An 11,723-nucleotide genomic window follows, 5' to 3' on the forward strand; every position below is an offset into this window, starting at 1 on the left:
TCCCGGCACCCACCATTTCTTCATTACACCACCTTCTCACTTTTCACCTGCTCCCCTCTCTCTGGACAATCCTTCCTCCTCCTGTGACTGGGCTTCTAAATAATACCTTAGTCGTAATGTTCGGGTTCTTCTGCTTCCCTCCTCCAGGCAGCTGGACTGCTCCTTCCTCCTCTGTGCCCCCAGAGAAGTCCAAGGACTTCTCCTTGTTTATACAGCTAACGTTTACTGAGTGCCTCCTATGTGCCAGAAACTGTTCGAAGCACTCTCCCTGTAGAAACTAACCTTGCAAGGCAGGTTCCTTCAGCCCGCAAAAAGTCTCTGAGCTAGGTGTTATTACTATCCCCACCATATGGATGAAGAAACTGAGGCCCAGAGAAGTTAAGTAATTCACCCACAGTCACACAATGAGCAAATGGTAGAGTCAGGATCTCAACCCAGTCCAGTCTGTACTTTAACCACTAAGCCCTTTCTGCCTTTTAAGATTGATAACGGTAACTAGCATGTATCAAGCACCTACATGCTGAGCTTTCTTCTCAGCCCTTTGTATGATTAACTCACTGAATCCTCCAACAACTCTTTAAGGGAACTACTCTCAGCATCACAACGACCACTTACTGGTGCTGAGACCATGACCCCCTTGGGTGGGGCGCATGTCCTACCCTAGTCAGCAACGCCAAGGCCTCCCATGCCCAGAAGTTGCTGGACCCATGGCTGCTGGATGAGTGAATAAACCAATCACCTAGTCTTCCTCTTGGTTCACATTTAAACTTCAAGAGTCCACGGTGCCCAGACACAGTTGCCTGGAGGAGATTATGATAATAGATTAGAAATCTGTTGCTGTAAATACACAGCATTGAGAACTGATTGATATGAAGGCTGACTTAATATGTATGTTTGCTGCATTTTGAATGTGAGATAAGGAAATTCCTTTATGTATCAGAGACTGTATTAAGTATCAGAAGATGTACTAGCCAACCCTATGACAGCAAAACAGGGGCAAAGGGCTGCTTTCAAGACAGATCCCATAATAAATCTCATCTATGTTTAAATGTGACACAGCCAACAAAAATAACACATCAACTTAAAAAACCATCTGTGTCTTTTCTCTAGCTATTCTGTTCTTTCACTTGACAGCAAATATTAAACACAATATATAAAAGTTTAAAATGTGGGCTTCCCTGGTGGCGCAGTGGTTGAGAGTCCGCCTGCCGATGCAGAGGACACGGGTTCGTGCCCCGGTCCGGGAGCCATGGCCGCTGGGCCTGCGCGTCCGGAGCCTGTGCTCCACGGCAGGAGAGGCCACAGCAGTGAGAGGCCCGGGTACCGCAAAAAAGTTTAAAATGTCACTTAAATCCTAGAATCAGTTCTGGACCCTGAAATACAAATTGGGAAACAGTCTATGGTAATCAGAAAAAGAAATGAGGAATAACTCCTTGAAGTCTAAGGGATTGGTGTTAAGATTAATTTATTTATCCAAGGATATAATAGCAACTATTGCCTAGTCATTTCTGGATACCTAATACAATTTTCTAACAGATTGAGAAACTGATACACTAAGCCTCAGTTTCTTGGTTCATTGACTAAGTTTGAGAATTCCCTAGAAAGGTATTGGAAAAAAAAGAAAATACCAGTCTTTCCAAGGGCAGCTCTCTTTTTTCCTTGGCAAAGGAAACCAAGCAAAAAGGCCAAGAGAAAGGTGTGGAAATGACATTTTCTCAGCACCAAGTGCCAAGCGATTTGCCTAGATTTAAGACTCACCACAACCTGACAAGCTAGGAAGACAACTAGTCCACAATTTTTCTTTACAAATAGGGAAGTTAAAGGTTAAAAGTGGTGAGGGCCTTCCCTGGTGGCCCAGTGGTTAAGACTCTGCGATCCCAATGTTGGGGGCCCAGGTTCAATCCCTGGTCAGGGAACTAGATCCCACATGCATGCTGCAGCTAAGATCCTGAGTGCCTCAACTAAGACCCGGCGCAGACAAATAAATAAATAAATATTTTTTAAAAAAGTGGCGAGTAGGGCTTCCCTGGTGGCGCAGTGGTTGAGAGTCCACCTGCCGATGCAAGGGACACGGGTTCGTGCCCCGGTCCGGGAGGATCCCACGTGCTGCGGAGCGGCTGGGCCCATGGGCCATGGCCGCTGAGCCTGTGCGTCCGGAGCCTGTGCTCCACAACGGGAGAGGCCACAACAGTGAGAGGCCTGCGTATCGCGAAAAAAAAAAAAAAAGTGGCGAGTAAAATACACATAGTCATAGGACTGGTGTGAAATCAAGCTGGGAATCTGACACAGTTGCGTTTGATTCCAAATCTCATGCTCTTGTTGCTGCAGCACATTGCCTTAGGTTCCTAAAAGGATTTACTGACAAATCTGACATAATTACCAAATTTTTAAATTAAAAATAAATCACCAGTTATTTGTAGTGAGGTGGATGGACCTAGAGTCTGTCATACAGAGTGAAGTAAGTCAGAAAGAGAAAAACAAATGCCGTATGCTAACACATATATATGGAATCTAAAAAAAAAAAAAAAAGGTTCTGATGAACCCAGAGGCAGGACAGAAATAAAGATGCAGACGTAGGGAATGGACTTGAGGACACGGGGAGGGGGAAGGGTAAGCTGGGACGAAGTGAGAGAGTGGCATGGACATATATACACTACCAAACGTAAAATAGATAGCTAGTGGGATGCAGCCGCATAGCACAGGGAGATCAGCTCGGTGCTTTGTAACCAACCAGAGGGGTGGCATAGGGAGGGTGGGAGGGAGATGCAAGAGGGAGGGGATATGGGGATATATGTATACGTACAGCTGATTCACTTTGTTATACAGCAGAAACTAACACACCATTGTAAAGCAATTATACTCCAATAAAGATGTTAAATAAATAAATAAATAAATCACCAGGGGCTTCTCTGGTGGTGCAGTGGTTAAGAACCTGCCTGCCAATGCAGGGGACACAGGTTCAAGCCCTGGTCCGGGAAGATCCCACATGTCGCAGAGCAACTAAGCCCATGTGCCACAACTACCGAGCCTACGTGCCACAACTACTGAAGCCCTTGCACCTAGAGCTAGTGCTCTGCAACAAGAGAAGCCACTGCAATGAGAAGCCCACACACCCCAACGAAGAGTAGCCCCCGCTCGCCACAACTAGAGAAAGCCCGTGCACAGTAACGAAGAGCAAACACAGCCAAAAATTTAAAAAATAAATAAATAAAATAAATTTTAAAAAAATTAAAAATAAATAAATCACCAAACACTGCAAAGGCAATTTGTTTGTAGGAGCTAACCCAACATTCCTTTGCATCCTCACACCCTCCATCAGCAGCTACAAGTCACCTTTCTCTGCCTCATACAGGTCTTCCCAAGAGGCTCCTTCGAGCCTCACACCAATGGACCTCTTGTGGCCAAATCTACCAGATGTCAGACCTGCCTCAGTGGTGTCTCCCTCCCTATAGTCAAAACCCATCTGAAAACAAATAGGTTCATATTTATAAATTAAACTGAAGGGGACTTTGTAAATCTTGTTTTCTAAAAAAAAGTCTTCCCATCAGGTTAGCAAAATTTTAAGAGCCTGCCAATCCTAAGCGCTGCTGAAGCTACAGAACTGTGGGAACTGTCCTACACTGCCGGAGGGAGTGTAAGTTAGTACAATCACTTGGAGAGCACTTTGGCAAAGTTTAGTAGAGTTTAAGACACATCCCACAATCCTATTCCTAGGTATATTTCCTAGAGACATTTTCACACATCCATACAAGAATATACATGAATGCTTTCATTGTTGGTGGGAATGTAAAATGATGCAGCTGCTATGGAAAACAGTATGGTAGTTTCTCAGACAATTAAAAACAGAATTACCATGTGATCCAGCAACTGCACTTCTGGGTAGATACCCAAAAGATTTGAAAGCAGGGCCCCTCAAACAGATATTTGTACACCATGTTCATAGCAGCATTATTCACAACAGCCAAAAGATAGAAACAACCCAAGAGTCCATCAACAGATGAATGGATAAACAAAATGTGGTACAGGGACTTCCCTGGTGGTCCAGAGGGTAAGACTCCATGCTCCCAGGGGGCCCAGGTTCAATCCCTGTCGGGGAACTAGATCCCACATGCATGCCACAGCTAAGAGTTTGCACGCCACAACTAAAAAAAAAAAGAAAATATCCCACACGCCACAATGCCTGGCACAGCCTAGACAAATAAATAAATAAATAAATATATACATATATATATATTTTTGTGGTACGCGGGCCTCTCACTGTTGTGGCCTCTCCCGTTGTGGAGCACAGGCTCCAGACGCGCAGGCTCAGCGGCCATGGCTCACGGGCCCAGCTGCTCCGCGGCATGTGGGATCTTCCCGGTCCGGGGCACGAACCCACGTCCCCTGCATCGGCAGGCGGACTCTCAACCACTGCGCCACCAGGGAAGCCCCTATATATATATATTTTTAATGTGGTACATACATAGAGTGGAATATTATTCAAGTTTTAAAAGGAAGGAAATTCTGACATATGCTGCAGCATGATGAACCTCAAGGACATTACGCTAAGTGAAATAATCCCGACACAAAAGAACAAATACTGTATGATTCCAGTTATATGCGGTATCTAGAGTAGGCAAATTCATAGGAACAGAAGGTAGAATGGTGGTTGCCAGGGACCAGGGGCAGGAGGGAATGGGGAGTTATTGTTTTCTAGGTACAGTTTCAGTTTTGCAAGATGAAAAGAGTTCTGGAGAGGGATGGTGGTGATGGCTGTTCAATAATGTGAATGTACTTAATGAGCTGTGTACATAAAATGGTTAAGATGGAAATTTTATGTGTCTTTTACCACAGTTCTTAAAAATAAAATAAATGTAAAATAAAATTTTAAAATGCTTTTAGCAGCTTTGTTTGTAACTGTGAAAACTAGGGATACCCTACTGTTACACTGTGATAGGTTCACATAGCACAATACTATATAGCAGCTAAAGCAGTTGAACTAGATTTATCAACACAGCTAAATCACAAAAACAATATTGAAAAAGGGAAGTTGTAGAATGATATGGAGGGTATGACATCATTTACATAAAGTCTAAAAACAGGTGCCGTAATCCATTCAGTCTGCTCTAATAGAATATCACAGACTGCGTGGCTCATAAACAACAGAAATGTATCTGCCACAGTTCTGGAGGCTGGGAAGTCCAACATTAAGGTGCTGGCAGATTCAGTGTCTGGTGAAGGCCCACTTCCTGTGTCCTCACATGGAGCAAAGGGGCTCTCTGGGATCTTTTATAAGGGCACTAACCCCATTTCTGAGGGCTCTGCTCTCATGGCCTAATCACTCCCACAGGCCCCACTTCTAAATACCATCACGTTGGGGATTAGGTTTCAACACATGAATTCTGGGGGGTCACAGTCAATCTATACCAACATGTAATATTTACGGAAACATAAATTTATATTATTAGACTTAAAAGGTTCCTGGGGTTGATAAACATCGAACTCAGCACTGTGTTACCTTCAGGAAGAGAAAGAAAGAATTGTTATTGGAAAGGGAATAGTTTAAAAACCAAACAACTAACATAGATCCATACAAGTCCAGCCAACTGAGTTTTGACAAAGGTGCAAAAGTAATTCAATGGAGGAAAGATAGTGTTTCCATGGAGAAACTGGAGGAACTGGACATCCAAAAGTGAAAAAATGAACCTCAACTTAAACCTCAAAATGAATAATAGATTTACATGTAGAAAAGATCCAGGAGAATGGGACTTCCCTGGCGGTCCAGTGGTTAGGACTCCACGCATAGGATCCCGCATGCCATGCCTCCGGGCCAAAACAACAACAGTACCAACAACAAACAAATCTATGCTAAACCGATAAGGAAAATAATTTTTTAAAAAACCAAACAAACACAGAAGAAAATCTTTGGGATCTAGGGCTGGGTGAAGAGCTCTTAGACATGACACCAAAAGCACAATCCATTAAAGAAAGAAAAGAAACAGTAAATTGGACTTCATCAAAAATTTTAAATTTTGCTCTGTGAAACATGCTGTTAAGAGGAAAAAAACAGAGAACTGGGGAACTGCAGGCCTTAGAAGGTTTACAGAGCAGATGCAAACAAGGTAGAAAGACAGCTAGACAAGCAAGAGGTTGGGCCCTGAGAGTTGAATCTGGGGTTTAAGAAAGCACAGTTCAGTCAGTTTCCGGTGATGCCAAGGTTCATTGCTCAGGTAAAATGGAGGTGATTGTGGAAGAGATCAGGTAAGCGTGATATAAGATAGGGTGTTGAGATGTCATCAAAATAACAAACTTATATTTCAAAAGACACCATCAAGAAAGTGAAAAGACAGGACTTCCCTAGCGGTCCAGTGGTTAAGAGTCCACGCTTCCAATGCAAGGGGCGCAGGTTCAATCCCTGGTTGAGGAACTAAGATTCCACGTGCTGTGTGGCGTGGCCAAAAAAAAAAAAAGTTAAAAGACAACTTATAGAATGGAGGAAAACATCTGTATTTTCTTCTAAGAATTTGTGAACTTGTATCTAGAACACATAAAGAACTCTCAAAACTCAACAGTAAAAGGGCAAACAATCCAATTACAAAATGGGCAAAAGACATGAACAGACATTTTAGCAAAAACAATATCCACATGGCAAATAAGCACATGAAAATATGTTTAACATCATCAATCATTAGGGAAATGCAAATTAAATCTATGATGAAATATCACTACACAAGTATTAGGTAGCTAAAATAAAAAATAGTGACCATACCAAATGCTGTAAGGATGCAAAGAAACTGCATCTCCCAGACACTGGGGGTGGGAGAGTGAATAATACAGCCCCTCTGGAAAATAGCTTAGCAGTTTCTTAAAAACCTAACCATATACATACCATATAACCCAGCAATTACAGTAGTGAGCATTCATCCCAGGGAAATGAAAACATATGTTCACACAAAAATGTACATGGGGCTTCCCTGGTGGCGCAGTGGTTAGGGATCTGTCTGCCAATGCAGGGGACACGGGTTCGTGCCCCGGTCCGGGAAGATCCCACATGCCGCGGAGCGGCTGGGCCCGTGAGCCATGGCCGCTGAACCTGCGCGTCTGGAGCCTGTGCTCCGCAACGGGAGAGGCCACAACAGTGAGAGGCCTGCGTACCAAAAAAAAAAAAAAAAAAAATGTACATGAATGATCATAGAAGCTTGTGTTAAAAAGGAGACAAGGGACTTCCCTAGCGGTCCACTGGTTAAGACTCCACACTTCCACTGCAGCGGGTGTGGGTTCAATCGCTGGTCAGGGAAGTGAGATCCCGCATGCTGCGCAGTGTGGCCAAAAATAAAAAATTTAAAAGGAGACAAAATGTCCCAAATGGAGTCACTCGTGTTAGGCCCCAGGGCAGCAAACCAAGACTTAATACCTAACCCAATTGCAGTTCCAAGCTTCCCCGGGAATGTGACCTTTAACCAGACAACCTGGAAATGTCGTAGTTAGCACTAGGAGGTAATCCGTGGGTACACCCCTTCCCTTCCCCTTAGGAGGGCATCCTCGCCCAAAACAAGGTACTCTTTGCTAATTCTTTCCTTTTTTCTGCTTCCTCTCTGGCTTTAAAAACCTCTCCTTGGGACTTCCCTGGCGGTCCAATGGTTAAGACTCAGCACTTCCACTGCAGGGGGCATGGGTCTGATCCCTGGTCTGGGAACTAAGGTCCCCCATGCCGCGTGGCGGGTGGCCAAAAAAATAAAAGCCTTTCCTTTTCTGCAGCTCTACAGAGATCCTTTCTGTTGCTAGGTGTGATACTGCCTGATTCACAAATTGTTGCATAAAGCCATTACTCAGTTGAATTTTTGTTGCTTAAGCCTTGTAATAGCCAAAAATTGGAAGCATCCCAAAAGTCCATCTGTAGGTGAATGATTAAACCAACTGTGGGACACATATACAACAGAATGCTACTCAGCAACAAAAAGGAATGAACTATGAATATATATTCAACAATTTGGATGAATTTTAGACAAAAGCTAATGTCAAAAAGTTACACATCGTACGATTCCATTTATGTAACATTCTCAAAATGACAAAATTATCCAGGTGCAGAACAGATTAATGATTGCCTGGGCTTGGGGGTAAGTGGTGGGAGAAGCTTGTGACCAACCATAAAGCGGTATCAAGAGGTTATCCTCACGGTGATGAAAACAGCTCTGTATCTTGACCGTGGTGGGGGGGACATGAATCTACTACCCATGTGATAAAACTGCACACAACTATGCACACACACAAAAGCGCACGTAAAACTGCTGAAGTCTGAATAAAGGTCTGTGCGTTGCACCAGTGTTAATTTCTCGGTTTTGATATTGTACTACAGTTGTGTAAGATGTTATCACTGGGGGAAAATGGGTGAAGGGTACATTGAGACTTCTCTGCTATTTTTGCGACTTCCTGTGAATCTGTAATTACTTTAAAGTAAAAAATAAATCATTAAGGAAATGCAAATCGAAGTCACAAGGAGATATCATCTTACACCCGTGAGGACAGCCACCATTTTGTGTTTTTTTTAAGTAACAAATGTTGAGGAAGTGGAACAATCGTGGCTGTGCCTTTTTGGGTGGGCATGTAAAATGGTGCAACGGCTGTGGAAAACAGTATGGAGGCTCCTTGAAAACTTAAAAATTTTGTCACATTAAGATCCAGCAGGGCTTCCCTGGTGGCGCAGTGGATGAGAGTCCGCCTGCCAATGCGGGGGACACGGGTTCGTGCCCCGGTCCGGGAGGATCCCACATGCCACGGAGCGGCTGGGCCCGTGATTCATGGCCGCCGAGCCTGCGCGTCCGGAGCCTGTGCTCCGCGGTGGGAGAGGCCACAGCAGTGAGAGGCCTGCGTACGGCAAAAAAAAAAAAGATCCAGCAATCCCACCTCCGGGTGTCTGTCTACAAGAACTAAAAGCAGGGTCTTAAAAAGAGATATCTGCACACACGTGTGCATCGCAGCAGTTCATTATTCATAACAGCCAAGAGGTGAAAGCAATCCAATATATCCATAGACAGATGAATGGATAGACAAAATGGGTTCTATACACACAATGGAATACTAGTCAGCCTTAAAAAAGAAGGAAATTTTGTCACACGCACGGATGAACCTTGAATACATTATGTTAAGTGAAATCAGCCAGTCCAAAATTGACTAATACTGGGACTTCCCTGGTGGCACAATGGTTAAGAATCCGCCTGCCAGTGCAGGGGACACAGGTTCGAGCCCTAGTCCGGGAAGATCCCACGTGCCGCGGAGCAACTAAGCCCCTGTGCCACAACTACTGAGCCTGCGCTCTAGAGCCCACGAGCCACAACTACTGAAGCCCGCACTCCTAGAGCCCGTGCTCTGCAACAAGAGAAGCCACTGCAACGAGAAGCCCGCGCACCGCAACGAAGAGTAGCCCTCGCTCGCCGCAACCAGAGAAAGCAACAAAGACCCAACGCAGCCAAAAATAATGAACTAAATAAATTTTTATATTAAAAAAAAAAGCTGAAGCAAAATAGCAAAATGTTAAGATTTAATAAAGTTGGGTGGTGGTTATATGGTGTTTATTATATTACCTCCAACTTTCATATATGTATGTAATATTTCACAGTAAAAACATTTTTGAGTACCTATTTTTAAATGGACAGATTTTTGTAATTTTGAGGCCCAGTGTAAAGACAATTTAGAATTTTGCTCTGTGTTCATTTGGGCATTCAGTATCAAAGTTTCTAACTCGGTGGTAAGAAATTAGGAATTAGTCTCATAATTCTGTCGAGATAAATTGCCAAACAAGGAAATGACAAACCACAGACTAACTCCATACTTTAAATATCAGCTGATAATGTCAAGAAAACAATTGTGAATTTATAATTGGAAACATAGTTTTCTCACAGATTTTTATTAAAAGACATCTAGCTAAGTAAAACATCACTTTGAATCTCAGAATCAAATCCTCTTCGTTTTTTTCAAAGGAACTGCCTAGGCAAAAACTATTTGCCTATGGATGTTAAATAAGTACTGTCTTTCTGTTTTGTATTTTAAGTGTCTAAGGGTGTCACAGTTGTTTGTTTGGGTTTTTTTTTCCCAGTTGAACAAAAGGGAAACTGCACTTCACTGAACAAACATTTATTGAGCACAATACCAAGTATTGTGCTAGATTTCCAAATTCCTGATTTGGGGGATTTTGCCCATCTAGTCTTTAATTTGTTTACCAATTACTTTTTACAATTTATCACCAGAAATGATGCTATTATTAAAAGTATTATTTATAAACAGGCCATAAAAAATTCATCTTGTTTTTATTATACAAGGAAGGCACAGGCCTCCTTTCTGAAAACAGTTTGCTATGTTGAGCTTACCAAATGCCCTTCGGTAAAACATTAAACCAAGAAGCTGTATAACTAACTTATTTCTGGTAACTGCTAGAATTCCCAGCCAAGTCATCATATCAAACCATGAGATCTCCATTCTAGATCATTCTACCAATTCACATGTATGACTCAGGAGGAACTGCGATTTGGTGAAACAAGCTCAGACTACTCACTGTCAGCTTAACGAAAATGAAAATTTATACTTTGCGCAATAAACATTTTATCAACTACCTCCCAATCCAAATGATCTTAAAGAAACTTTATTTCCATCTCCTATTACCCCTGTAAGTAGATCTTACCAAGTTTTAAATAATTCAGAGCTGTCTAGGCGTTAACGCATAAACCTGTCACATTGCAGCTCCACCGACATAGTCTTAATGTTAAGCTTAGTGATGTCATTTAATGACTAACGACCTTTTCTAAGTGATAGCTAGCCAGTTGGTACTCATGCGCACATCGTTACACCACCTCTTAACTTAGGGAGGCTGCTATTACGTGACAAACAGCCGCTCACATGTTTGTTTACGCCTCCACCTGCATGACTTAGACGCGGGGCTGCGGGGCTCCGGATCCAAACACGCCTGCCTGACTCACGTTCCCTGGGTTATCTCCCTGCGGACGAGCGGCCATAACCCCAGTGCGCGAAAACCAGTCCGAGCTGGTTAGGCCCACCTTTACTGTCGCGTGCACAACCAACACATTGATGGGACACTAAAAATACTAGCTATTTCTCGTACATGGATTCTGTCTCTCCAAGTGGGTTTTCGGCTCCCTAATCCACATTCCCTCTTTCCCCACCAGAGTCTGGACAAACTGCTAGGAGGGAAAGGGATGTGCAGTTTTGGTCGTTGCACAGCCGCCGGGTCACATGGAGGGTGTTGGGGAGGGGAGAGCGGGGCCTCCATGATGCGGAAGAGGGAGGGAGCCTTCGCAGCGTGCGTTGGGTGGGGATCCGCGGTGGGGGGATGGGGAGTGGGGGAGGCGTCGCCGTGGGAGAGGCTGGGGGAAGGGGTGCTCCGCAATGAGAGAGCTCAGGAGAAACCTCCACGGTATGGGGTGGGAGCCGGGGGCTCCGCGGTGGAGGAAGGGTCGGGGGAGAAACCGGGGCTCAGCAGAGAGTCCACCGACAGAGTCTAGATTTCGTCTCCTCAGAGCACGACCAAAGCACCCTAACTGTAAAGCGTGACTAAAGCTCCGCAACGCTGATCCAGACAAGAACAAAAATAAAAACAGGCCAGTGTGAGGGGGGCTTTTGCTTCAGAGCAGACACCGGGAAAAACTACTACGGGCCCCGCCGCCCAGCGCCTGGGCACCTCCAGACCGGGACAGGGAGCCCTTCTCAGGAAGGTCGCCGCGGAGCCCGCTATG

Source organism: Pseudorca crassidens, chromosome 19 (assembly GCF_039906515.1).
Source record: "Pseudorca crassidens isolate mPseCra1 chromosome 19, mPseCra1.hap1, whole genome shotgun sequence".
Taxonomy (NCBI): Eukaryota; Metazoa; Chordata; class Mammalia; order Artiodactyla; family Delphinidae; genus Pseudorca; species Pseudorca crassidens.